Source organism: Rhinoraja longicauda, chromosome 37, assembly GCF_053455715.1.
Source record: "Rhinoraja longicauda isolate Sanriku21f chromosome 37, sRhiLon1.1, whole genome shotgun sequence".
Taxonomy (NCBI): domain Eukaryota; kingdom Metazoa; phylum Chordata; class Chondrichthyes; order Rajiformes; family Arhynchobatidae; genus Rhinoraja; species Rhinoraja longicauda.
In genome coordinates this window covers 4,932,814-4,958,947 of record NC_135989.1, presented here as the reverse complement: position 1 = coordinate 4,958,947, position 26,134 = coordinate 4,932,814, and the positions used below count along the sequence as shown (strand labels likewise).

General features: G+C 47.0%; 9 non-coding genes across 9 annotated transcripts; 1 reads left to right on the top strand and 8 right to left on the bottom strand.

Moving 5' to 3' along the window:
- Positions 1-909: 909 nt before the first annotated feature.
- trnav-cac (transfer RNA valine (anticodon CAC)) lies at positions 910-982 on the bottom strand. The gene has a single exon. It is a non-coding gene; the product is annotated as a tRNA-Val (tRNA).
- Positions 983-1,819: 837 nt separating this feature from the next.
- On the bottom strand, positions 1,820-1,892 carry trnav-cac (transfer RNA valine (anticodon CAC)). Its single transcript has one exon. It is a non-coding gene; the product is annotated as a tRNA-Val (tRNA).
- A 4,422-nt stretch (positions 1,893-6,314) lies between these two features.
- Positions 6,315-6,387, bottom strand: trnav-cac (transfer RNA valine (anticodon CAC)). The gene has a single exon. It is a non-coding gene; the product is annotated as a tRNA-Val (tRNA).
- A 1,285-nt stretch (positions 6,388-7,672) lies between these two features.
- Positions 7,673-7,745, bottom strand: trnav-cac (transfer RNA valine (anticodon CAC)). The gene has a single exon. It is a non-coding gene; the product is annotated as a tRNA-Val (tRNA).
- Positions 7,746-8,581: 836 nt separating this feature from the next.
- Positions 8,582-8,654, bottom strand: trnav-cac (transfer RNA valine (anticodon CAC)). Its single transcript has one exon. It is a non-coding gene; the product is annotated as a tRNA-Val (tRNA).
- A 7,526-nt stretch (positions 8,655-16,180) lies between these two features.
- On the bottom strand, positions 16,181-16,253 carry trnav-cac (transfer RNA valine (anticodon CAC)). Its single transcript has one exon. It is a non-coding gene; the product is annotated as a tRNA-Val (tRNA).
- A 2,829-nt stretch (positions 16,254-19,082) lies between these two features.
- Positions 19,083-19,155, bottom strand: trnav-cac (transfer RNA valine (anticodon CAC)). The gene has a single exon. It is a non-coding gene; the product is annotated as a tRNA-Val (tRNA).
- Positions 19,156-23,205: 4,050 nt separating this feature from the next.
- Positions 23,206-23,278, bottom strand: trnav-cac (transfer RNA valine (anticodon CAC)). Its single transcript has one exon. It is a non-coding gene; the product is annotated as a tRNA-Val (tRNA).
- A 1,139-nt stretch (positions 23,279-24,417) lies between these two features.
- trnaw-cca (transfer RNA tryptophan (anticodon CCA)) lies at positions 24,418-24,489 on the top strand. The gene has a single exon. It is a non-coding gene; the product is annotated as a tRNA-Trp (tRNA).
- The last annotated feature ends 1,645 nt before the right edge of the window (positions 24,490-26,134 follow it).

Below are 26,134 nucleotides of genomic sequence, written 5' to 3'. Positions count from 1 at the left end.
GTTCGTATGTAGGGATGTATGTGTGTATGTACGGAAGTTTAACTTACAAACCCTACTCCTCCAAGACGGTACACCAAAGCGCTACGATTTTTGTACCGCCGTATTCACAATTAACCTGGGCAACTATTGTAAGTACTTTCGTTCAAATTGAAGCTACCTTTTTAAAGCTAGAGAGATATTAAAGTTTAAATTTTCATTTCTAACCCTTTTCTTCAAGGGGCTACATTTGTTTCAAAAAGTTTACAGAAAATCATTTAGTTTTCAGCAAGGATTTAGTTTTCAGCTTGTGACGGCTACATTGTTTCGAAAAGCTTCCAAGAAGTCTTTTTTGTTATTGCAAGTCAAGTCAAGTCAAGTCAAGTCACTTTTATTTGTATAGCACATTTAAAAACAACCCACGTTGACCAAAGTACTGCACATCTGATTAGGAAAAAAAAACAAAACATCTTGGAGAGTAAGAGTGGGGCTGGGGGAGGAGAGAATGGGGGGTGTGGGGACGGGCCCAACGGGCCCTCCCCAACGGGCACACTTGGAGAGTAAGGGTGGGGCTGGGGGAGGAGAGAATGGGGGGTGTGGGGACGGGCCCAACGGGCCCTCTTTTCTAGTTTACTATAAACCCACTGACTTGAACAGCTATCTGGACTACACTTCTGCCCACCCGGTCCCCTTCAAAAAGTCTATCCCCTACTCCCAACTCCTCCGTCTACGCCGCATCTGTGCCCGGGATGAGGTGTTTCACACTAGGGCGTCAGAGATGTCCTCATTCTTCAGGAAACGGGGCTTCCCCTCTTCCAATGGCGGGACTCACTAGGGTCTCTTCTACATCCCGCAGCTCCGCTCTTGCTGCAGCTCCAGAGATGCTGCCTGGCCCATTAAGTTCGATCCTAACCTGGGAGTCGGAGAAAATGAAGTTCCTGCCCAGGATCGAACTGGGGACCTTTCGCGTGTGAGGCGAACGTGATAACCACTACACTACAGAAACCGCAATGGACAGACATAGGCATCAGTTGCTGTGTTACATGGAAACCGGCATGGAAAGCCAATGGAATGTTGGCCTTCATAACAAGAGCAGTTGAGTAGAGGAGCAAAGAGGTCCTTCTGCAGTTGTACAGGGCCCTAGTGAGACCGCACCTGGAGTACTGTGTGCAGTTTTGGTCTCCAAATTTGAGGAAGGATATTCTTGCTATTGAGGGCGTGCAGCGTAGGTTTACTAGGTTAATTTCCAGAATGGCGGGACTATCATATGTTGAAAGACTGGAGCGACTAGGCTTGTATACACTGGAATTTAGAAGGATGAGAGGGGATCTTATCGAAACGTATAAGATTATTAAGGGGTTGGACACGTTAGAGGCAGGAAATATGTTCCCGATGTTGGGGGAGTCCAGAACCAGGGGCCACAGTTTAAGAATAAGGGGTAGGCCATTTAGAACTGAGATGAGGAAAAACTTTTTCAGTCAGAAAGTTGTGAATCTGTGGAATTCTCTGCCTCAGAAGGCAGCGGAGGCCAATTCTCTGAATGCATTAAAGAGAGAGCTAGATAGAGTTCTTAAGGATAGCGGAGTCAGGGGGTATGGGGAGAAGGCAGGAACGGGGTACTGATTGAGAATGATCAGCCATGATCACATTGAATGGCGGTGCTGGCTCGAAGGGCCGAATGGCCTCCTCCTGCACCTATTGTCTATTGTCACCGGCGCGGTGTGGTAATAGAGATTCGGTGGGTGTTTTAATGCAGCAAAGTATTGCTATGTTTTGGTACCACTCACTGTCTCCAAGGTGTATATTAGTGGCTAGACCCAAATCGGAGCCGGAGCGAAAATGATGTTCCTGCCCAGGATCAAACTGGGGACCTTTCGCGTGTGAGGCGAACGTGATAACCGCTACACTACAGAAACCGCGATGGACAGACATAGGCATCAGTTGCTGTGTTACATGGAAATTAATTTGTGTAGGAAGGAACTGCAGATGCTGATTTACACCGAAGATGGACTCAAAATGTTGGAGTAACTCAGCGGGTCAGGCAGCATATCGGGAGAGAAGGATTGGCTGACGTTTCGGGTTGAGGCTCAGTTTGAAGAAACATAGAAACATAGGAGCAGGAGGAGGCCATTTGGCCCTTCGAGCCAGCACCCCCATTCATTGTGATCATGATTCAGTCAATGGGTCAGGCGGCATCTGTGGGGGGAATGGACAGGGAATGTCTCAGGTCGGGACCCTTCTTCAGATAGACATTTCCATTTGCCAGTTCGATCCTAAACCTGGGTGCTGTCTTTGTGGAGTTTGGACGTTCTCCCTGTTAACTATAAACTGCCCCTAGTGTGTAGAGTTTGGATGGGAAAGTGGGATAACATAGAATTTGTTTGGACCTTTCGGTCCATCAAGTCCACGCCATTCAATCATGGCTGGTCTATCTCCCCCTCCTAACCCCATTCTGCTGCCTTCTCCCCAGAACCCCTGACACCATCAAACTCATTGGACGTCAATTGGTTCAATAACCATCAGGCAGTTAAACACTACAACCTCCAAATTAACCCATCTACCAACACTCTCCTCTGCCTAGCAGAGCTGGTTCTTACCCTTAACAACTTCTCCTTTGACTCCTCCCACTTCCTCCAAACCAGAGGCGTAGCTATGGGCACTCGCATGGGCCCTAGCTACGCCTGCCTCTTTGTCGGGTACGTCGAACAATCCCTGTTCCGGGCCCCATCCCCGAACTCTACCTCCGCTACATCGACAACTGCATTGGTGCTGCCTCTTGTACCCATGCAGAACTCACTGACTTCATACACTTCACTTCCAATTTCCATCCTGCCCTTAAATATACCTGGACTATCTCCGACATCTCCCTCCCGTTTCTGGACCTCACCATCTCCATCACAGGAGACAGACTAGTGACGGACATTTACTATAAACCCACTGACTCGCACAGTTATCTGGACTACACTTCTTCCCACCCGGTCCCCTGCAAAAAGTCTATCCCCTACTCCCAATTCCTCCGTCTACGCCGTATTTGCGCCCGGGATGAGGTGTTTCACACTAGGGCGTCAGTGATGTCCTCATTCTTCAGGAAACGGGGCTTCCCCTCCTCCATTATAGATGAGGCTCTCACAAGGGTCACTTCTACATCCCGCAGCTCCGCTCTTGTTCCCCCTCCCCCCATTCGTAACAAGGACAGAATCGCCCTCGTTCTCACCTTCCACCCCACCAGCCAGCGTATCCAACAAATCATCCGCCAACATTTCCGTCACCTACAACGGGACCCCACCACTGGCCACATCTTCCCATCTCCTCCCCTTTCTGCGTTCCGCAGAGACCGTTCCCTCCGTAACTCCCTGGTCCACTCATCCCTTCCTACCCAAACCACCCAACCCCAGGCACTTTCCCCTGCAACCGCAAGAGATGCAACACATGTCCCTTTACCTCCCCCCTCAACTCCATCCAAGGACCCAAACAGTCTTTCCAGGTGAGACAGAGGTTCACCTGCACCTCCTCCAACCTCATCTATTGCATCCGCTGCTCTAGATGTCAACTTCTTTACATCGGCGAAACCAAACGCAGGCGCGGCGATCGTTTCGCTCAACACCTTCGCTCAGTCCGCCTTAACCAACCTGATCTCCCGGTGGCTGAGCACTTCAACTCCCCCTCCCACTCCCAGTCTGACCTTTCTGTCATGGGTCTCCTCCAGTGCCATAGTGAGGCCCACCAGAAATTGGAGGAACAGCACCTCATATTTCGCTTGGGCAGCTTTCAGCCCAGCGGTATGAACATTGACTTCTCCAACTTTAGATAGTTCCTCTGTCCCTCTCTTCCCCTCCCCTTCCCAGTTCTCCCTCTATCTTCCTGTCTGCACCTATATCCTTCCGTTGTCCCGCCCCCCTGACATCAGTCTGAAGAAGGGTCCCGACCCGAAACGTCATCAATTCCTTCTCCTGAGATGCTGCCTGACCTGCTAAGTTACTCTAGCATTTTGTGAATAAATACCTCCAAATTAACCCTGAACTACATAGAGGTGTTGGCAATGGTTTTGTCTTTTTGCACTATAATTGTTTCTTTGTTTTTATATATATGCATACCAATAAAAACACAATATACATATTTATATATACACACCGGGACAGATGACAAAGTCCGACTGTTGATTCTTGGCTCTCGTTAATGTGACCGGGCAGATTGAGGAATAAAGAGTGGAAGATCTAAATGGGTGGTGGTGGGATTTTATTTGCAAGTTGATTGGATTATTCCTCAAAGTTAGTGAGAAACTTTCCTTGGGAAATACGTCCACCCCCCCCCCCCCCCCCAAATAAATAAAGCCAAGAGCCAATTTCAGCATGAGAATGCGAAAGGCTGGGGGTTTGGGAAATACTGAAGTAAAATGGTTCACAGTTCACAAGGAGGCTAGGTTTCGAAACCTGTCGTTCGATGCACAATGCATTGGCATTTCTTTGCCTTAACCTCTAGACCACCTCGTCTGTTCCCCAGATAGGATAATCCTTTGAGCATTCTTATATTCTCTCCGATATCCTGTGTGCGTATACTTACTTGTGTGTTGCAAATTCTACTTCCACTTAGAAAAAAACTGCAGATGCTGGTTTAAATCGATGGTAGACACAAAATGCTGGAGTAACTCAGCGGGTCAGGCAGCATCTCTGGAGAGAAGGAATGGCTGACGTTTCGGGTGGAGACCCTTCTTCAGACTGATGTTAGGGGAGGGGGCATATATATATGCATGTATATATATATATATATATATATATCAGTCTGAAGAAGGGTCTCGACCCGAAACGTCACCCATTTCTTCTCTCCAGAGATGCTGCCTGACCCGCTGAGTTACTCCAGCATTTTGTGTCTACCTTGTATAGAAATATATGTATACACACACAATGCATATATTTATATTCACACACTGGGACATATGACAATAAAAGACTGTTGATTCTTGTCTCTCGTTAATTTGAGCGAGCAGATTGAGGAATAAAGAGTGGAAGAACCAAATGGGTGGTGGTAGCATTTTATTTGCAAGTTGTTTGGATTTTTCCCCAAACTTTAGTGAGAAACTTTCCTCGCAAAATACGTCCACCCCCCCCAAAAAAAAACAAGCGCCAATTTCAGCGTGACAATGGGAAGCGCTGGGGGTTTGTGAAATACTGAAGTAAAATGGTAAACCCATCAAGTCCACGCCATCCAATCGTGGCTGGTCTATCTCTCCCTCCTAACCCCATTCTGCTGCCATCTCTCCAGAACCCCTGACACCATCAAACTCATTGGACGTCAATTGGTTCAATAACCATCAGGCTGTTAAACACCACAACCTCCAAATTAACCCTGAAGTACTTTATACTTGTGGGCAATGGTTTTGTCTTTTTGCACTATAATTGTTTCTTTGTTTTTATATATAAATGCATACTAATAAAAACACAACATACATATTTATATTCACACACTGGGACATATGACAATGTAAGACTGTTAATTCTTGGCCCTCGTTAATGTGAGCGAGCAGATTGAGGAATAGAGAATGGAAGAACTAAATGGGTGGTGGTGAGATTTTATTTGCAAGTTGATTGGATTATTCATCAAACTTGGTGAGAAACTGTCCTTGGAAAATACATCCACCTCCCCCCCCCACCACCCACCACCACCCCACCCACAACTTTCAGTTTGGGAAATACTGAAAATGGTTGAATACTGTAAAATGGTTTACAGTTCACGAGGAGGCTGGGTTTCGAAACCTGTCGTTCGATGCACAATGCATTGGCATTTCTTTGCCTTAACCTCTAGACCACCGTGTCTGTTCCCCGGATAGGATAATCCTTTGAGCATTCTTATATTCTCTCCGATATCGTGCGTGTTTATACTTGTGTGTTGCAAACTCTACTTCCACTTAGCTTTCTTGGTCATCGTTATTACAAGCCTAGATCCTTCCCCATCCCAACACTCTTTTCTGCCAACATAAAGTCACACAATCCCTTCTTCAGACCGAATGAGGTGGGCTGGAGAAAGCTGGATGAGTGGTGGGTCGGGACAAAGCCTGGCAATTGATGGATAATAGTGTTTCATGTACAGGAAGAAACAGCACATGCTGATTTAAACCAAAGATCCACACAACAAGCTGAGTAACTCAGGGGGTCAGACAACATCTCTGGAGCAGGGTCTCGATCAGAAACCTCACCCATTCCTTCTGTCCAAAGATGCTGCCTGTCCCGCTCAGTTACTCCATCCTTTTTTTGTAACATCTCTGGAGATCTCTGGTCAAAAGTCTCCTGAGATGCTGCCTGACCCATTAAGTTTGATCCAAACCTGGGAGCCGGAGAAAATTATGTTCCTGCCCAGGATTGAACTGGGGACCTTTCGCGTGTGAAGCGAACGTGATAACCGCTACACTACAGAAACCGCGATGGATAGACATAGGCATCAGTTGCTGTGTTACATGGAAATTAATTTGTGTAGGAAGGAACTGCAGATGCTGATTTACACCGAAGATGGACACAAAAATTTGGAGTAACTCAGCGGGACAGGCAGCATATCGGGAGAGAAGGAATGGCTGATGTTTCGGGTTGTGGCTCAGTTTGAAGAGACATAGAAACATAGGAGCAGGAGGAGGCCATTTGGCCCTTCGAGCCAGCACCGCCATTCATTGTGATCATGATTCAGTCAATGGGTCAGGCGGCATCTGTGGATGGAATGGACAGAGAATGTCTCAGGTCGGGACCCTTCTTCAGATAGACATTTCCATTTGCCAGTTCGATCCTAAACCTGGGTGCTGTCTTCGTGGAGTTTGGATGTTCTCCCTGTTAACTATAAATTGCCGCTAGTGTGTAGGGAGAGGATGAGAAAGTGGGATAACATAGAATTTGTTTGGACCTTTCGGCCCATCAAGTCCACGCCATTCAATCTTGGCTGGTCTATCTCCCCCTCCTAACCCCAATCTGCTGCCTTCTCCCCAGAACCCTTGACACCATCAAACTCATTGGACGTCAATTGGTTCAATAACCATCAGGCAGTTAAACACTACAACCTCCAATTTAACCCATCTACCAACACTCTCCTCCGCATAGCAGAGCTGGTTCTTACCCTTAACAACTTCTCCTTTGACTCCTCCCACTTCCTCCAAACCATGGGCCCTAGCTATGCCTGCCTCTTTGTCGGGTACGTCGAACAATCCCTGTTCCAGACGTACACTGGCCCCATCCCCGAACTCTACCTCCGCTACATCGACGACTGCATTGTTGTAACCTCTTGTACCCATGCAGAACTCACTGACTTCATACACTTCACTTCCAATTTCCATCCTGCCCTTAAATATACTTGGACTATCTCCGACATCTCCCTACCGTTTCTGGACCTCACCATCTCCATCACAGGAGACAGACATTTACTATAAACCCACTGACTTGCACAGCTATCTGGACTACACTTCTGCCCACCCGGTCCCCTTCAAAAAGTCTATCCCCTACTCCCAACTCCTCCGTCTACGCCGCATCTGTGCCCGGGATGAGGTGTTTCACACTAGGGCGTCAGAGATGTCCTCATTCTTCAGGAAACGGGGCTTCCCCTCTTCCAATGGCCGGACTCACTAGGGTCTCTTCTACATCCCGCAACTCCGCTCTTGCTGCAGCTCCAGAGATGCTGCCTGGCCCATTAAGTTCGATCCTAACCTGGGAGTCGGAGAAAATGAAGTTCCTGCCCAGGATCGAACTGGGGACCTTTCGCGTGTGAGGCGAACGTGATAACCACTACACTACAGAAACCGCAATGGACAGACATAGGCATCAGTTGCTGTGTTACATGGAAACCGGCATGGAAAGCCAATGGAATGTTGGCCTTCATAACAAGAGCAGTTGAGTAGAGGAGCAAAGAGGTCCTTCTGCAGTTGTACAGGGCCCTAGTGAGACCGCACCTGGAGTACTGTGTGCAGTTTTGGTCTCCAAATTTGAGGAAGGATATTCTTGCTATTGAGGGCGTGCAGCTTAGGTTTACTAGGTTAATTTCCAGAATGGCGGGACTATCATATGTTGAAAGACTGGAGCGACTAGGCTTGTATACACTGGAATTTAGAAGGATGAGAGGGGATCTTATCGAAACGTATAAGATTATTAAGGGGTTGGACACGTTAGAGGCAGGAAATATGTTCCCGATGTTGGGGGAGTCCAGAACCAGGGGCCACAGTTTAAGAATAAGGGGTAGGCCATTTAGAACTGAGATGAGGAAAAACTTTTTCAGTCAGAGAGTTGTGAATCTGTGGAATTCTCTGCCTCAGAAGGCAGTGAAGGCCAATTCTCTGAATGCATCAAGAGAGAGCTAGATAGAGCTCTTAAGGATAGCGGAGTCAGGGGGTATGGGGAGAAGGCAAGAACGGGGTACTGATTGTGGATGATCAGCCATGATCACATTGAATGGTGGTGCTGGCTCGAAGGGCCGAATGGCCTACTCCTCCACCTATTGTCTATTGTCACCGGCGCGGTGTGGTAATAGAGAATGGGTGGGTGTTTTAATGCAGCAAAGTATTGCTATGTTTTGGTACCACTCACTGTCTCCAAGGTGTATATTAGTGGCTAGACCCAAATCGGAGCCGGAGCGAAAATGATGTTCCTGCCCAGGATTGAACTGGGGACCTTTCGCGTGTGAGGCGAACGTGATAACCGCTACACTTCAGAAACCGCAATGGACAGACATAGGCATCAGTTGCTGTGTTACATGGAAATTAATTTGTGTAGGAAGGAACTGCAGATGCTGATTTACACCGAAGATGGACTCAAAATGTTGGAGTAACTCAGCGGGTCAGGCAGCATATCGGGAGAGAAGGATTGGCTGACGTTTCGGGTTGAGGCTCAGTTTGAAGAAACATAGAAACATAGGAGCAGGAGGAGGCCATTTGGCCCTTCGAGCCAGCACCGCCATTCATTGTGATCATGATTCAGTCAATGGGTCAGGCGGCATCTGTGGGGGGAATGGACAGAGAATGTCTCAGGTCGGGACCCTTCTTCAGATAGACATTTCCATTTCCCAGTTCGATCCTAAACCTGGGTGCTGTCTTTGTGGAGTTTGGACGTTCTCCCTGTTAACTATAAACTGCCCCTAGTGTGTAGACAGAGGATGGGAAAGTGGGATAACATAGAATTTGTGGCCCATCAAGTCCACGCCATTCAATCATGGCTGGTCTATCTCCCCCTCCTAACCCCAATCTGCTGCCTTCTCCCCAGAACCCCTGACACCATCAAACTCATTGGACGTCAATTGCTTCAATAACCATCAGGCAGTTAAACACTACAACCTCCAAATTAACCCATCTACCAACACGCTCCTCCGCCTAGCAGAGCTGGTTCTTACCCTTAACAACTTCTCCTTTGACTCCTCCCACTTCCTCCAAACCAGAGGCGTAGCTATGTGCACTTGCATGGGCCCCAGCTATGCCTGCCTCTTTGTCGGGTACGTCGAACAATCCCTGTTTCGGGCCCAATCCCCGAACTCTACCTCCGCTACATCGACGACTGCATTGGTGCTACCTCTTGTACCCATGCAGAACTCACTGACTTCATACACTTCACTTCCAATTTCCATCCTGCCCTTAAATATACCTGGACTATCTCCGAAATCTCCCTACCATTTCTGGACCTCACCATCTCCATCACAGGAGACAGACTAGTGACGGACATTTACTATAAACCCACTGACTCGCACAGCTATCTGGACTACACTTCTTCCCACCCGGTCCCCTGCAAAAAGTCTATCCCCTACTCCCAATTCCTCCGTCTACGCCGCATCTGTGCCCGGGATGAGGTGTTTCACACTAAGGCGTCAGAGATGTCCTCATTCTTCAGGAAACGGGGCTTCCCCTCTTCCATTATAGATGAGGCTCTCACTAGGGTCTCTTCTACATCCCGCAGCTCCGCTCTTGCTCCCCCTCCCCCCACTCGCAACAAGGACAGAATCCCCCTCGTTCTCACCTTCCACCCCACCAGCCAGCGGATCCAACAAATCGTCCTCCAACATTTCCGTCACCTGCAACGGGACCCCACCACTGGCCACATCTTCCCATCCCCTCCCTTCTCTGCGTTCTGCAGAGACCGTTCCCTCCGTAACTCCTTGGTCCACTCGTCCCTTCCTACCCAAACCACCTCATCCCCGGGCACTTTCCCCTGCAACCGCAGGAGATGCAACACATGTCCCTTTACCTCCCCCCTCAACGTCATCCAAGGACCCAAACAGTCTTTCCAGGTGAGACAGAGGTTCACCTGCACATCCTCCAACCTCATCTATTGCATCCGCTGCTCTAGATGTCAACTTCTTTACATCGGCGAAACCAAACGCAGGCTCGGCGATCGTTTTGCTCAACACCTTCGCTCAGTCCACTTTAACCAACCTGATCTCCCGGTGGCTGAGCACTTCAACTCCCCCTCCCATTCCCAGTCTGACCTTTCTGTCATGGGCCTCCTCCAGTGCCATAGTGAGGCCCACCAGAAATTGGAGGAACAGCACCTCATATTTCGCTTGGGCAGCTTTCAGCCCAGCGATATGAACATTGACTTCTCCAACTTTAGATAGTTCCTCTGTCCCTCTCTTCCCCTCCCCTTCCCAGTTCTCCCTCTATCTTCCTGTCTGCACCTATATCCTTCCTTTGTCCCGCCCCCCTGACATCAGTCTGAAGAAGGGTCTCGACCCGAAACGTCATCGATTCCTTCTCTCCTGAGATGCTGCCTGACCTGCTAAATTACTCCATCATTTTGTGAATAAATACCTCCAAATTAACCCTGAACTACATAGAGGTGTTGGCAATGGTTTTGTCTTTTTGCACTATAATTGTTTCTTTGTTTTTATATATATGCATACCAATAAAAACACAATATACAGTCAATGGGTCAGGCGGCATCTGTGGAGAGAATGGGCAGACAATGTCTCAGGTCGGGACCCTTCTTCAGATAGACATTGCCAGAGAAATGGAAGGAAGAAATGCGTGCAACATAGGTAAAACAGTTATAATGGGTGACTTCAATCTACATATAGATTGGGTGAATCAAATTGGCAGAGGTGCTGAGGAAGAGGATTTCTAGGAATGTATGCGGGATAGTTTTCTAAGCCAACATGTAGAGGAACCAACGAGAGAGCAGGCTATTCTAGACTGGGTAGTGAGTAATGAGGAAGGGTTAGTTAGCAGTCTTGATGTGCGTGGCCCCTTGGGCAAGAGTGACCATAATATGGTTGAGTTCTTCATTAGGATCGAGAGTGACTTAGTTAATTCAGAAACAACGGTTCTGAACTTAAGGAAAGGTAACTTTGGGGGCATGAGGCCTGCCTTCCTGCTCTCTCTCCACTTATCACTGCAACAATAAACTCCTCCCTGTCCACTGGCATCGTCCCGCCATCCCTTAAAATCGCTGCTGTCACTCCCATTCTGAAAAAACCTGGTCTCAACCCTGACACCCCAAACAACTTCAGACCAATCTCCAACCTACCCTTTCTGTCCAAAGTTTTGGAACGTGCTGTAGCTTCCCAACTCAAATACCACCTCTCTACCAATAACCTGTATGAAACTTTCCAATCCGGATTCCGCTCCAACCACAGTACTGAAACTGCGCTCCTCAAAATCACAAACGACCTTTTCCTCTCCTCCGACGCTGGCAACCTCAACATCCTCATCCTACTTGACCTCAGCGCCGCCTTTGACACCATAAATCACTCAATTCTCCTCACCCGACTTGAAACCTCCTTTAACATCACCGGCACAGCCCTATCCTGGTTCAAATCTTACCTCTCTGACAGGCACCAGTTCATCTCCATTAACAACTGTAAATCCCCCACCGCTCCCCTCCCCCAAGGTGTCCCCCAAGGCTCAGTCCTTGGCCCCCTCCTCTTCATCCTCTACCTGTTCCCCCTTGGTCAATTAATCCGCCGTCATGGTCTCAACTTCCACTGCTTCGCCGATGATATCCAGCTCCTCATCTCCACCAAGTCAATCTCCACCACCACACACTCTACGCTGACAAAGTGCATCACTGAAATAAAATCTTGGCTTCAATCAAATTTCCTCAAACTCAACTGCAACAAATCTGAAATCATCATCATTGGTCCAAAAACGCTCACCAAATCCACCCAAAACATCATCCTCAATATTGATGGTCTCCCAGTATCCACCTCCCCTCACATCCGGAATCTTGGAATCATCTTTGATCAAACCCTCTCCTTCGACAAACACATCAAACACATCACAAAGACAGCCTTCTTCCACCTCAAAAACATTGCCCGTCTCCGTCCATCCGTCTCCGTCCATCCCTCTCCTCCATAGCTGCAGAAACCCTCATCCACGCCTTCATCACCTCCCGTCTGGACTACTGCAACAGCCTCCTCTATGGCTCACCCTCAAAAATCATCAGTAAACTTCAATACATTCAAAACTCCGCTGCCCGTCTACTCACCCACTCCCCGATCCATGACCATATCACCCCCGTCCTTTACAAACTCCACTGGCTCCCCATCCCCCAGAGAATCCAGTACAAAATCCTCCTCATGACCTACAAAGCCCTCCATAACCTGGCCCCATCCTACCTGACTGACCTCCTCCACAGGCACACTCCCACCTGCACCCTCCGCTCTGCTGCTGCCAATCTCCTGTCCCCCCCATCCGGACCAAACTCAGATCCTGGGGGGACAGGGCTTTCTCCATCGCTGCTCCCACCCTCTGGAACTCACTACCCCAAACCGTCAGAGACTCCTCCTCACTCACCACATTCAAAACATCACTGAAGTCTCACCTGTTCAGTACTGCCTTCAACCACTGAAGGTCACCTCACCTTCTGTCTCCTTTTTCTGTTCGTTTACTTATTTATCTATTTATTCACTTCTCTATGTTCTAGAAATCCCTGTAAAGCGTCTTTGAGTGTTGAAAAGCGCTATATAAATGTAATGCATTATTATTATTATTATTATGAGACGTGAATTGGCCAAGATAGACTGGCAATTGATTCTTAAAGGGTTGACGGTGGATATGCAATGGAAGGCATTTAAAGACCGCATGGATGAACTATCTATAGATATGTGAAGAGAAAAAGATTAGTTAAAACAAATGTAGGTCCCTTGCAGTCAGAAACAGGTGAATTGATCATGGGGAACAAGGACATGGTAGATCAATTGAATAACTACTTTGGTTCTGTCTTCACTAAGGAAGACATAAATAATCTGCCGGAAATAGCAGGGGACCGGGGGTTAAATGAGAGGGAGGAACTGAGTGAAATCCAGGTTAGTCGGGAAGTGGTGTTAGGTAAATTGAATGGATTAAAGGCCGATAAATCCCCAGGGCCAGATAGGCTGCATCCCAGAGTGCTTAAGGAGGTAGCCCCAGAAATAGTGGATGCATTAGTGATAATTTTTCAAAACTCTTTGGATTCTGGAGTAGTTCCTGAGGATTGGAGGGTAGCTAATGTAACCCCACTTTTCAAAAAGGGAGGGAGAGAGAAAACGGGGAATTACAGACCAGTTAGTCTAACATCGGCAGTGGGGAAAATGCTAGAGTCAGTTATTAAAGATGGGATAGCAGCACATTTGGAAAGTGGTGAAATCATTGGACAAAGTCAGCATGGATTTATGAAAGGTAAATCATGTCTGACGAATCTTATAGAATTTTTCGAGGATGTAACTAGTAGAGTGGATAAGGGAGAACCAGTGGATGTGTTATATCTGGACTTTCAGAAGGCTTTCGAAAAGGTCCCACATAAGAGATTAGTATGCAAACTTAAAGCACACGGTATTGTGGGTTCAGTATTGATGTGGATAGAGAACTGGCTGGCAGACAGGAAGCAAAGAGTAGGAATAAACGGGTCCTTTCCAGAATGGCAGGCAGTGACTAGTGGGGTACCGCAAGGCTCAGTGCTGGGACCCCAGCTATTTACAATATATATTAATGATTTGGATGAGGGAATTGAATGCAACATCTCCAAGTTTGCGGATGACACGAAGCTGAGGGGCAGGATGTGAGGAGCTGTGAGGAGGCTGCAAGGTGACTTGGATAGGTTAGGTGAGTGGGCAAATACATGGCAGATGCAGTATAATGTGGATAAATGTGAGGTTATCCACTTTGGTGGCAAGAACAGGAAAGCAGACTATTACCTGAATGGTGGCCGATTAGGAGAAGGGGAGATGCAACGTGACCTGGGTGTCGTGGTACACCAGTCATTGAAAGTAGGCATGCAGGTGCAGCAGGCAGTGAAGAAAGCGAATGGTATGTTGGCATTCATAGCGAGGGGATTTGAGTAGAGGAGCAGGGAGGTTCTGCTGCAGTTGTACAGGGCATTGATGAGACCACACCTGGAGTATTGCGTACAGTTTTGGTCTCCTAATCTGAGGAAAGACATTCTTGCCATAGAGGGAGTACAGAGAAGGTTCACCAGATTGATTCCTGGGATGACAGGACTTTCATATGAAGAAAGACTGGATAGACTCGGCTTGTACTCGCTGGAATTTAGAAGATTGAGGGGGGATCTTATAGAAACTTACAAAATTCTTAAGGGGTAGGACAGGCTAGATGCAGGAAGATTGTTCCCGATGTTGGGAAAGTCCAGAACAAGGGGTCACAGTTTAAGGATAAGGGGGAAGTCTTTTAGGACCGAGATGAGAACGTTTTTTTTCACACAGAGAGTGGTAAAAAATAAACAAGAGAGACGATGAAAGAGATAGAGCGAGTGTGAAACAAAATTGAAGGAGATTGTCAGAGAATAAAAATAGGATAAAACAGGGCCAGGCCGTTCGGCCCTAATGTCTGGACCACCCTTCATCAGATAAGGTCACAATGTCATAAGCGATAGGAGTAGAATTAGGCCATTCGGCCCATCAAGTCTACTCCGCCATTCAATCATGGCTGATCTATCTCTCCCTCCTAACCCCATTCTCCTGCCTTCTCCCCCATAACCTCTGACACCTGTACTAATTAAGAAAGATTTTTTCCCCAGAAGTTTACTCAATTCGCAAACTTTGCAAGTACATAACACAGTTCATACATGTGCCACCATTCATAGAACATTTCATTTCATTTGCTCGGAATGATAATATTTTATCAACATACCATCAACTTTTTAATTTCACCTAGATTCCACGGAAAGGTGAATGGGGGTGAGTTTGTACAGGGCTCAACCATGTACCCCGAGATCATGTCTGGGAAGGAACTGCAGACGCTGGTTTACACGGAGGATAGGCACAAAATGCTGGAGTAACTCAGCGGGTCAGGCAGCATCTCAGGAGAGAAGGAACAGGTGACATTTTGGATCGAGGCTCAGTTTGAAGAAACATAGAAACATAGGAGCAGGAGGAGGCCATTTGGCCCTGCGAGCCAGCACCGCCATTCATTGTGACCATGGCTGATCATCCACAATCAGTAACCCGTGCCTGCCTTCCCCCCATATCCCTTGATTCCTCTAGCCCCTAGAGCTCTATCTAACTCTCTTTTAACTTCATACAATGAATTGGCCTCCACTGCCCTCTGTGGCAGAGAATTCCACAAATTCACAACTCTCTGGTGAAAAAGTTTTGTCTCAACTCAGTTTTAAATGGCCTCCCCTTTATTCTTAGACTGTGGCCCCTGGTTCTGGACTCCGCCAACATTGGGAACATTTTTTGGACTCCCCCAACGTTGGGAAAAAGAAGGGTCTCAAAACGTCACCCATTCCTTCTCTCCAGAGATTCTGCCTGTCCCGCTGAGTTACTCCAGTATTTTGTGTCTAAGACAGAGTTCAACATCTGAAAGGTAAAGAGGGAAGTTATCGATAGAAATTCACAACAACGTCTACTTACAATACTTAGAGAGGGGAAAAGGGCGAGGAAGACAGACCGAACAAGTGTGGATGTAATGGCGAGAGATTCAGACACACACATAACATGATGAATATATGTAGGGAGGAACTGAAGATGTTGGTTTAATCCGAACATGCTGGAGTAACACAGCGGGTCACGGAGGAGGTGAACACAAGGAAGGTATTTATTCACAAAATGCTGGAGTAACTCAACAGGTCAGGCAGCATCTCAGGAGAGAAGGACCCTTTTTCAAGGACAAGGAAGTGTGTTCAAAAGTGTGTACAAACAATAACAAAGTAAGGAGGTCAGGCAGCATCTCTGGAGGTCGGCAGGTGTTGCCATGTATTGGGTGTAAAGGTATTGTGGTGAATGTAAATCGGGCAACAAAGTGGAGCAGGAGTGAAAATAATGTTCCTGCCCAGGATCGAACTGGGGACCTTTCGCGTGTGAGGCGAACGTGATAACCGCTACACCACAGAAACCACCACAAAGCTTAAACACTAGCTGTTTGGCAACATGAGAAGTGCTGGAGTAACTCAGTTGGTCAGGCGGCATCTGTGGAGGGAATGAACAGACTACGCTTTGGGTAGGAACCCTTGTTCAGAGACGAAGGAGGAAACAATCACAGTTCCTGAATTCATTTTGCCAGTTCGATCCTAACCCTGGGTGCTGTCTTTGTGGAATGTGGACGTTCTCCCATGTTAACTGTAAATTGCCCCTAGTGTGTAGAGAGAGGATGAGAAAGTGGGATAACATAGAATTAATTTGGACCTTTCGGCCCATCAAGTTTACGCCATTCAATCATTGTATGTTCGTTCTTAGTACCTGAACTGATGTACAGCACTTTGGTCAACGTGGGTTGTTTTTAAATGTGCCATACAAATAAAATTGACTTGACTTGACTCCTAACCCCGTTCTCCTGCCTTCTCCCCATAACCCCTGACACTCCTACTAATCAGATTAATTAGACGTCAATTGGTTCGAAAACCATCAGGCTGTTAAACACTAGAACCTCCAAATTAACCCTGAACTACATAGACTTGTGGGCAATGGTTTTGTCTTTTTGCACTATAATTGTTTCCTTGTTTATATATATATGCATACCAATAAAAACACAATATACATATTTATATTCACACACTGGGACATATGTCAAAGTACGACTGTTGATTCTTGTCCCTCGTTAATGTGAGCGAGCAGATTAAGGAATAAAGATTGGAAGAACTAAATGGATGGTGGTGGGATTTTTATTTGCAAGTTGATTGGATTATTCCCGAAACTTAATGAGAAACTTGCCTTGCAAAATAGGTCCACCCCGCCCCCCCCCCCCCCCCCACCCCCCCACCTTCTCCCCATCACCCCTGACACGCGTACTAATCAAATTAATTAGACGTCAATTGGTTCAATAACCATCAGCCTGTTAAACACTAAAACCTCCAAATATACTCTGAACTCCATGGACTTGGGGGCACTGGTTTTGTCTTTTTGCACAATTGTCGTTTGTTTGTTTTTACTGGTGTCCATGTGCGTATATAGGAAAAAAAACTGTATATATATATATATATATGACAAAAACTGCAGATGCTGGTTTAAATCGATGGTAGACACAAAATACTGGAGTAACTCAGCGGGTCAGGCAGCATCTCGGGAGAGAAGGAATGATTGACGTTTCGGGTGGAGACCCTTCTTCAGACTGATGTCAGGGGAGAGGGCACCAGTTTGAAGAAGGGTCTCGACCCGAAACGTCACCCATTCCTTCTCTCCAGAGATGCTGCCTGACCTGCTGAGTTACTCCAGCATGTTGTGTCTACCTTATATATAAATATATAAATATATATATAATGTGTCTACCTTGTATATAAATATATAAATATATATACGTGTGTATACACACACAATGCAAATATGTATATACACCCAGCGGGACATATGACAATAAAAGACTGTTGATTCTTGGCTCTCGTTAATGAGAGCGAGCAGATTGAGGAATAAAGAGTGGAAGAACCAAATGGGTGGTGGTGGGATTTTATTTGCAAATTCTTCGGATTATTCCCCAAACTTAGTGAGAAACGTTCCTTGCAAAATACGTCCATCCCCCCCAAAAAAAACAAGCGCCAATTTCAGCGTGACAATGGGAAGGGCGGGTGGTTATGAAATACTGAAGTAAAATGGTAAACCCATCAAGTCCACGCCATCCAATCGTGGCTGGTCTATCTCTCCCTCCCAACCCCATTCTGCTGCCATCTCTCCAGAACCCCTGACACCATCAAACTCATTGGACGTCAATTGGTTCAATAACCATCAGGCTGTTAAACACCACAACCTCCAAATTAACCCTGAAGTACTTTATACTTGTGGGCAATGGTTTTGTCTTTTTGCACTATAATTGTTTCTTTGTTTTTATATATAAATGCATACTAATAAAAACACAACATACATATTTATATTCACACACTGGGACATATGACAATGTAAGACTGTTAATTCTTGGCCCTCGTTAATGTGAGCGAGCAGATTGAGGAATAGAGAATGGAAGAACTAAATGGGTGGTGGTGAGATTTTATTTGCAAGTTGATTGGATTATTCATCAAACTTGGTGAGAAACTGTCCTTGGAAAATACATCCACCCCCCACCCCCCACAACTTTCAGTTTGGGAAATACTGAAAATGGTTGAATACTGTAAAATGGTTCACAGTTCACGAGGAGGCTGGGTTTCGAAACCTGTCGTTCGATGCACCAATGCATTGGCATTTCTTTGCCTTAACCTCTAGACCACCGTGTCTGTTCCCCGGATAGGATAATCCTTTGAGCATTCATATATTCTCTCCGATATCGTGCGTGTTTATACTTGTGTGTTGCAAACTCTACTTCCAATTAGCTTTCTTGGTCATCGTTATTACAAGCCTAGGTCCTTCCCCATCCCAACACTCTTTTCTGCCAACATAAAGTCACACAATCCCTTCTTCAGACCGAATGAGGTGGGCTGGAGAAAGCTGGTTGAGTGGTGGGTCGGGACAAAGCCTGGCAATTGATGGATAATTGTGTTTCATGTGCAGGAAGGAACAGCACATGCTGATTTAAACCAAAGATCCACACAACAAGCTGAGTAACTCAGGGGGTCAGACAACATCTCTGGAGCAGGGTCTCGATCCGAAACCTCACCCATTCCTTCTGTCCAAAGATGCTGCCTGTCCCGCTCAGTTACTCCATCCTTTTTTTGTAACATCTCTGGAGATCTCTGGTCAAAAGTCTCCTGAGATGCTGCCTGACCCATTAAGTTTGATCCAAACCTGGGAGCCGGAGAAAATTATGTTCCTGCCCAGGATTCAACTGGGGACCTTTCGCGTGTGAGGCGAACGTGATAACCGCTACACTTCAGAAACCGCAATGGACAGACATAGGCATCAGTTGCTGTGTTACATGGAAATTAATTTGTGTAGGAAGGAACTGCAGATGCTGATTTACACCGAAGATGGACTCAAAATGTTGGAGTAACTCAGCGGGTCAGGCAGCATATCGGGAGAGAAGGATTGGCTGACGTTTCGGGTTGTGGCTCAGTTTGAAGAAACATAGAAACATAGGAGCAGGAGGAGGCCATTTGGCCCTTCGAGCCAGCACCGCCATTCATTGTGATCATGATTCAGTCAATGGGTCAGGCGGCATCTGTGGATGGAATGGACAGAGAATGTCTCAGGTCGGGACCCTTCTTCAGATAGACATTTCCATTTGCCAGTTCGATCCTAAACCTGGGTGCTGTCTTTGTGGAGTTTGGACGTTCTCCCTGTTAACTATAAACTGCCCCTAGTGTGTAGAGAGAGGATGGGAAAGTGGGATAACATAGAATTTGTTTGGACCTTTCGGTCCATCAAGTCCACGCCATTCAATCATGGCTGGTCTATCTCCCCCTCCTAACCCCATTCTGCTGCCTTCTCCCCAGAACCCCTGACACCATCAAACTCATTGGACGTCAATTGGTTCAATAACCATCAGGCAGTTAAACACTACAACCTCCAAATTAACCCATCTACCAACACGCTCCTCCGCCTAGCAGAGCTGGTTCTTACCCTTAACAACTTCTCCTTTGACTCCTCCCACTTCCTCCAAACCAGAGGCGTAGCTATGGGCACTCGCATGGGCCCCAGCTACGCCTGCCTCTTTGTCGGGTACGTCGAACAATCCCTGTTCCGGGCCCCATCCCCGAACTCTACCTCCGCTACATCGACGACTGCATTGGTGCTACCTCTTGTACCCATGCAGAACTCACTGACTTCATACACTTCACTTCCAATTTCCATCCTGCCCTTAAATATACCTGGACTATCTCCGACATCTCCCTCTCGTTTCTGGACCTCACCATCTCCATCACAGGAGACAGACTATTGACGGACATTTACTATAAACCCACTGACTCGCACAGTTATCTGGACTACACTTCTTCCCACCCGGTACCCTGCAAAAAGTCTATCCCCTACTCCCAATTCCTCCGTCTACGCCGTATTTGCGCCCGGGATGAGGTGTTTCACACTAGGGCGTCAGTGATGTCCTCATTCTTCAGGAAACGGGGCTTCCCCTCCTCCATTATAGATGAGGCTCTCACAAGGGTCGCTTCTACATCCCGCAGCTCCGCTCTTGTTCCCCCTCCCCCCATTCGTAACAAGGACAGAATCGCCCTCGTTCTCACCTTCCACCCCACCAGCCAGCGTATCCAACAAATCATCCGCCAACATTTCCGTCACCTACAACGGGACCCCACCACTGGCCACATCTTCCCATCTCCTCCCCTTTCTGCGTTCCGCAGAGACCGTTCCCTCCGTAACTCCCATGTCCACTCATCCCTTCCTACCCAAACCACCCAACCCCAGGCACTTTCCCCTGCAACCGCAAGAGATGCAACACATGTCCCTTTACCTCCCCCCTCAACTCCATCCAAGGACCCAAACAGTCTTTCCAGGTGAGACAGAGGTTCACCTGCACCTCCTCCAACCTCATCTATTGCATCCGCTGCTCTAGATGTCAACTTCTTTACATCGGCGAAACCAAACGCAGGCGCGGCGATCGTTTCGCTCAACACCTTCGCTCAGTCCGCCTTAACCAACCTGATCTCCCGGTGGCTGAGCACTTCAACTCCCCCTCCCACTCCCAGTCTGACCTTTCTGTCATGGGTCTCCTCCAGTGCCATAGTGAGGCCCACCAGAAATTGGAGGAACAGCACCTCATATTTCGCTTGGGCAGCTTTCAGCCCAGCGGTATGAACATTGACTTCTCCAACTTTAGATAGTTCCTCTGTCCCTCTCTTCCCCTCCCCTTCCCAGTTCTCCCTCTATCTTCCTGTCTGCACCTATATCCTTCCGTTGTCCCGCCCCCCTGACATCAGTCTGAAGAAGGGTCCCGACCCGAAACGTCATCAATTCCTTCTCCTGAGATGCTGCCTGACCTGCTAAGTTACTCTAGCATTTTGTGAATAAATACCTCCAAATTAACCCTGAACTACATAGAGGTGTTGGCAATGGTTTTGTCTTTTTGCACTATAATTGTTTCTTTGTTTTTATATATATGCATACCAATAAAAACACAATATACATATTTATATATACACACCGGGACAGATGACAAAGTCCGACTGTTGATTCTTGGCTCTCGTTAATGTGACCGGGCAGATTGAGGAATAAAGAGTGGAAGATCTAAATGGGTGGTGGTGGGATTTTATTTGCAAGTTGATTGGATTATTCCTCAAAGTTAGTGAGAAACTTTCCTTGGGAAATACGTCCACCCCCCCCCCCCCCCCCCCCCCAAATAAATAAAGCCAAGAGCCAATTTCAGCATGAGAATGCGAAAGGCTGGGGGTTTGGGAAATACTGAAGTAAAATGGTTCACAGTTCACGAGGAGGCTAGGTTTCGAAACCTGTCGTTCGATGCACAATGCATTGGCATTTCTTTGCCTTAACCTCTAGACCACCTCGTCTGTTCCCCAGGTAGGATAATCCTTTGAGCATTCTTATATTCTCTCCGATATCCTGTGTGCGTATACTTACTTGTGTGTTGCAAATTCTACTTCCACTTAGAAAAAAACTGCAGATGCTGGTTTAAATCGATGGTAGACACAAAATGCTGGAGTAACTCAGCGGGTCAGGCAGCATCTCTGGAGAGAAGGAATGGCTGACGTTTCGGGTGGAGACCCTTCTTCAGACTGATGTTAGGGGAGGGGGCATATATATATGCATGTATATATATATATATATATATATATATATATATATCAGTCTGAAGAAGGGTCTCGACCCGAAACGTCACCCATTTCTTCTCTCCAGAGATGCTGCCTGACCCGCTGAGTTACTCCAGCATTTTGTGTCTACCTTGTATAGAAATATATGTATACACACACAATGCATATATTTATATTCACACACTGGGACATATGACAATAAAAGACTGTTGATTCTTGTCTCTCGTTAATTTGAGCGAGCAGATTGAGGAATAAAGAGTGGAAGAACTAAATGGGTGGTGGTGGGATTTTATTTGCAGGTTCTTTGGATTATTCCCCAAATTTAGTGAGAAGCTTTCCTTGCAAAATACGAGCCAATTTCAACGTGACATTTTGAAGGGCTGGGGGGTTTGGGAAATACTGAAGAAAAATGGTTCACAGTTCACAAGAAGGCTGTGTTTCGAAACCTGTCGTTCGATGCACAATGCATTGGCATTTCTTTGCCTTAACCTCTAGACCACCTGGTATGTTCCCCGGGTAGTATAATCCTTTGAGCATTCTTATATTCGCTCCTGTATCCTGCGTGCGTATACTTGTGTGTTGCAAATTCTACTTCCACTTAGCTTTCTTGGTCATCGTTATTACAAGCCGAGACCCTTCCCGATCCCAACAGTCTTTTCTGCCAACCTAAAGCCACACAATCCCTTCTTCAGACTGAACGAGGTGGGCTGGAGAAAGCTGGATGAGTGGTGGGTCGGGACAAAGCCTGGCAATTGATGGATAATTGTGTTTCATGTACAGGAAGGAACAGCACATGCTGATTTAAACCAAAGATAGTTGAGTATCTCAGGGAGGTCAGACAACATCTCTGGAGAAGGGTCTGAAGAAGGGTCTCGACCCGAAACGACACCCATTCCTGGTGTGCAATGATGCTGCCTGTCCCGCTGAGTTACTCCATCCTTTTTTTGTAACATCTCTGGAGATCTCTGGACCAAGGTCTCCAGAGATGCTGCCTGACCCACTAAGTTCCTCCAGCTTTTTGTGTCTATAATTGTGTTTCATGCCACGCCGGTAGTCCTCTCCTTTACACCGATGCAGGGAGTATGTCTTTGTAAACAGCAAATGTATTGCATATTTTTGCTGGAAGATGACTTGGCCGCTGTTGTTTAAAAGTACATATTAGTGACCGGAGACGTCTACAGGTGCCAAACCAGAGCAGGAGCGAAAATTATGTTCCTGCCCAGGATCGAACTGGGGACCTTTCGCGTGTGAGGCGAACGTGATAACCGCTACACTACAGAAACCATCTCGAAACCCAGGAAACCTCAGTAGGAAGGAAGTACAGATGCTGCTTTACACCGCAGATAGACATAAAAAGCTGGTGTAACTCAGCGGGACAGGCAGCATCTGTGGAGAGGTAGAAACAAAATGCTGGAGAAACTCAGCGAGACAGGCAGCATCTGTGGAGGGAAGGAGTGGGTGACGTTTCGGGTTGAGACCCTTCTTCAGGCTGAGAGTCTGAAGGGATCTCTGATATCTCTGACAGTGAGACCAGGGATATCCTAGTGAGTCAAGGAATGGACAGGTAACGTTTCTGCTCGGGACTCTTCTTCAGACAAAAATTTCCAGAAGGAATTACAGGAGGACTTACAGGAAAGGTTGTGGGGAGTGTTTGGAGCATTATGTTCACTTTTGGTCACCCTTCGAGAGAAAGGATGTGCTTTGGTTGGAAAGGGAGCAGAGAAGATTCACCAAGGCGTTGCCAGTACTCGGGGGCCTGGGCTATAGGGAGAGGCTAGGACTTTATTCCCTGGAGCTCAGAACGGCGTGGGTTGAAAATCAGGAGGGGATAGATGTGTGCAATGTAGGGCAGGAAAATCAAGCACCAGAGGACATGGGTTTAAGGTGAGAGGGGAAAGATTTAATATGAAACTGGGGGGAAACCTTTTTCACGCAGAGAGTGTATGGAACAAGCTGCCAGAGGAGGTAGTTGAGGCATGCACTATAAAAGGAACTTAGGCAGGTAAGTGGATAGACAATAGATAATAGTTGCAGGAGGAGACCATTCGGCCCTTCGCGGCAGCACTGCCATTCAATGTGATCATGGCTGATCATTCTCAATCAGTACCCCGTTCCTGCCTTCTCCCCATATCCCTTGATTCCGCTATCTTTAAGAGCTCTATCTAGCTCTCTCTTGAATGCATTCAGAGAATTGGCCTCCACTGCCTTCTGAGGCAGAGAATTCCAACTCTCTGGGTGAAAAAGTTTTTCCTCATCTCCGTCCTAAATGGCCTACCCCTTATTCTTAAACTGTGGCCCCTGGTTCTGGACTCCCCCCAACATCTGGATATGGGTCAAACGTGGGCAGGTGGGACTAGTGTAGATGGGACATGTTGGTCAGGTGGCATTTGTAGGGGCTTACTGTGATGTCCGTACTCGTGTGGACCTCGTGGCGCAACGGTAGCGCGTCTGACTCCAGATCAGAAGGGTGCGTGTTCGAATCACGTCGGGGTCACAATGATTTAATGGATTTTTGTTATCAACAGAGTAATAGAAGCATAAAACCAGCACCGCCATTCATTGTAGTATAAGAAAATAACTGCAGATGCTGGTACAATACAAATCGAAGGTATTTATTCACAAAATGCTGGAGTAACTCAGCAGGTCAGGCAGCATACTAGACCCGTTGGACCCAATCCTTTCCTGCATTGGTGCAGCACCCTCTCCCCACTCCCCTTCCCCCTCCCTAAAATGTGAATAATTAAAAAAATATAACACGGATGTCAATGAAAGTTCTTCCATTAGCACCAAAGGGTCGACGGTGAGCCTGAAATTGTCGTGCTATCGTGTACCGATTTGGCTGTAGTTCAGGAACAAACAAACAAACAAACGAGAGTTTTAGTATTATAGATGTCCTAGATAGAACAAATGAGATTCCTACTTGCAGTATCGGTGTTTGCGGCGAGACCATTCAGTCGTTCAGAGGTCCACACTGACTTGGATGAAGGGATTAAAAGTACCATTAGCAAATTTGCAGATGATACAAAGCTGGGTGGCAGTGTGAACTGTGAGGAAGATGCTATGAGGTTGCAGGGTGACTTGGACAGGTTGTGTGAGTGGGCGGATGCATGGCAGATGCAGTTTAATGTGGATAAGTGTGAGGTTATCCACTTTGGTGGTAAGAATAGGAAGGCAGAGTATTATCTGAATGATGTCAAGTTAGGAAAAGAGGACGTACAACGAGATCTGGGTGTCCTAGTGCATCAGTCACTGAAAGGAAGCATGCAGGTACAGCAGGCAGTGAAGAAAGCCAATGGAATGTTGGCCTTCATAACAAGAGGAGTTGAGTATAGGAGCAAAGAGGTCCTTCTGCAGTTGTACAGGGCCCTAGTGAGACCACACCTGGAGTACTGTGTGCAGTTTTGTTCTCCAAATTTGAGGAAGGATATTCTTGCTATTGAGGGCGTGCAGCGTAGGTTTACTACGTTAATTCCCGGAGTGGCGGGACTGTCATATGTTGAAAGTCTGAAGCGACTAGGCTTGTACACACTGGAATTTAGGAGGATGAGAGGAGATCTTATCGAAACGTATAAGATTATTAAGGGATTGGACACGTTAGAGGCAGGAAACATGTTCCCAATGTTGGGGGAGTCCAGAACCAGGGGCCACAGTTTAAGAATAAGGGGTAGGCCATTTAGAACTGAGATGAGGAAAAACCTTTTTAGTCAGAGAGTTGTAAATCTGTGGAATTCTCTGCCTCAGAAGGCAGTGGAGGCCAATTCTCTGAATGCATTCAAGAGAGAGCAAGGTAGAGCTCTTAAGGATAGCGGAGTCAGGGGGTATGGGGAGAAGGCAGGAACGGGGTACTGATTGAGAATGATCAGCCATGATCACATTGAATGGCGGTGCTGGCTCGAAGGGTCGAATGGCCTCCTCCTATTGTCTATTGTGTAAACCAGTATCGGTTGTCCCCTGCTACACAAGGGAAGTCGTGTGATCGGGTGTTTGAAGTGTTTTGTTCACTTTTGGTCACCCTACTAGATAGCGGAAGGATGTTCTTGAAGAGTGCGCAGAGACGGTTTACGAGGGCGCTGCCAGGACTCGGTGGGCCAAATGGCCTGCTGTATCTCTAAACGACACCTCCAACCGGGGCCCACCTG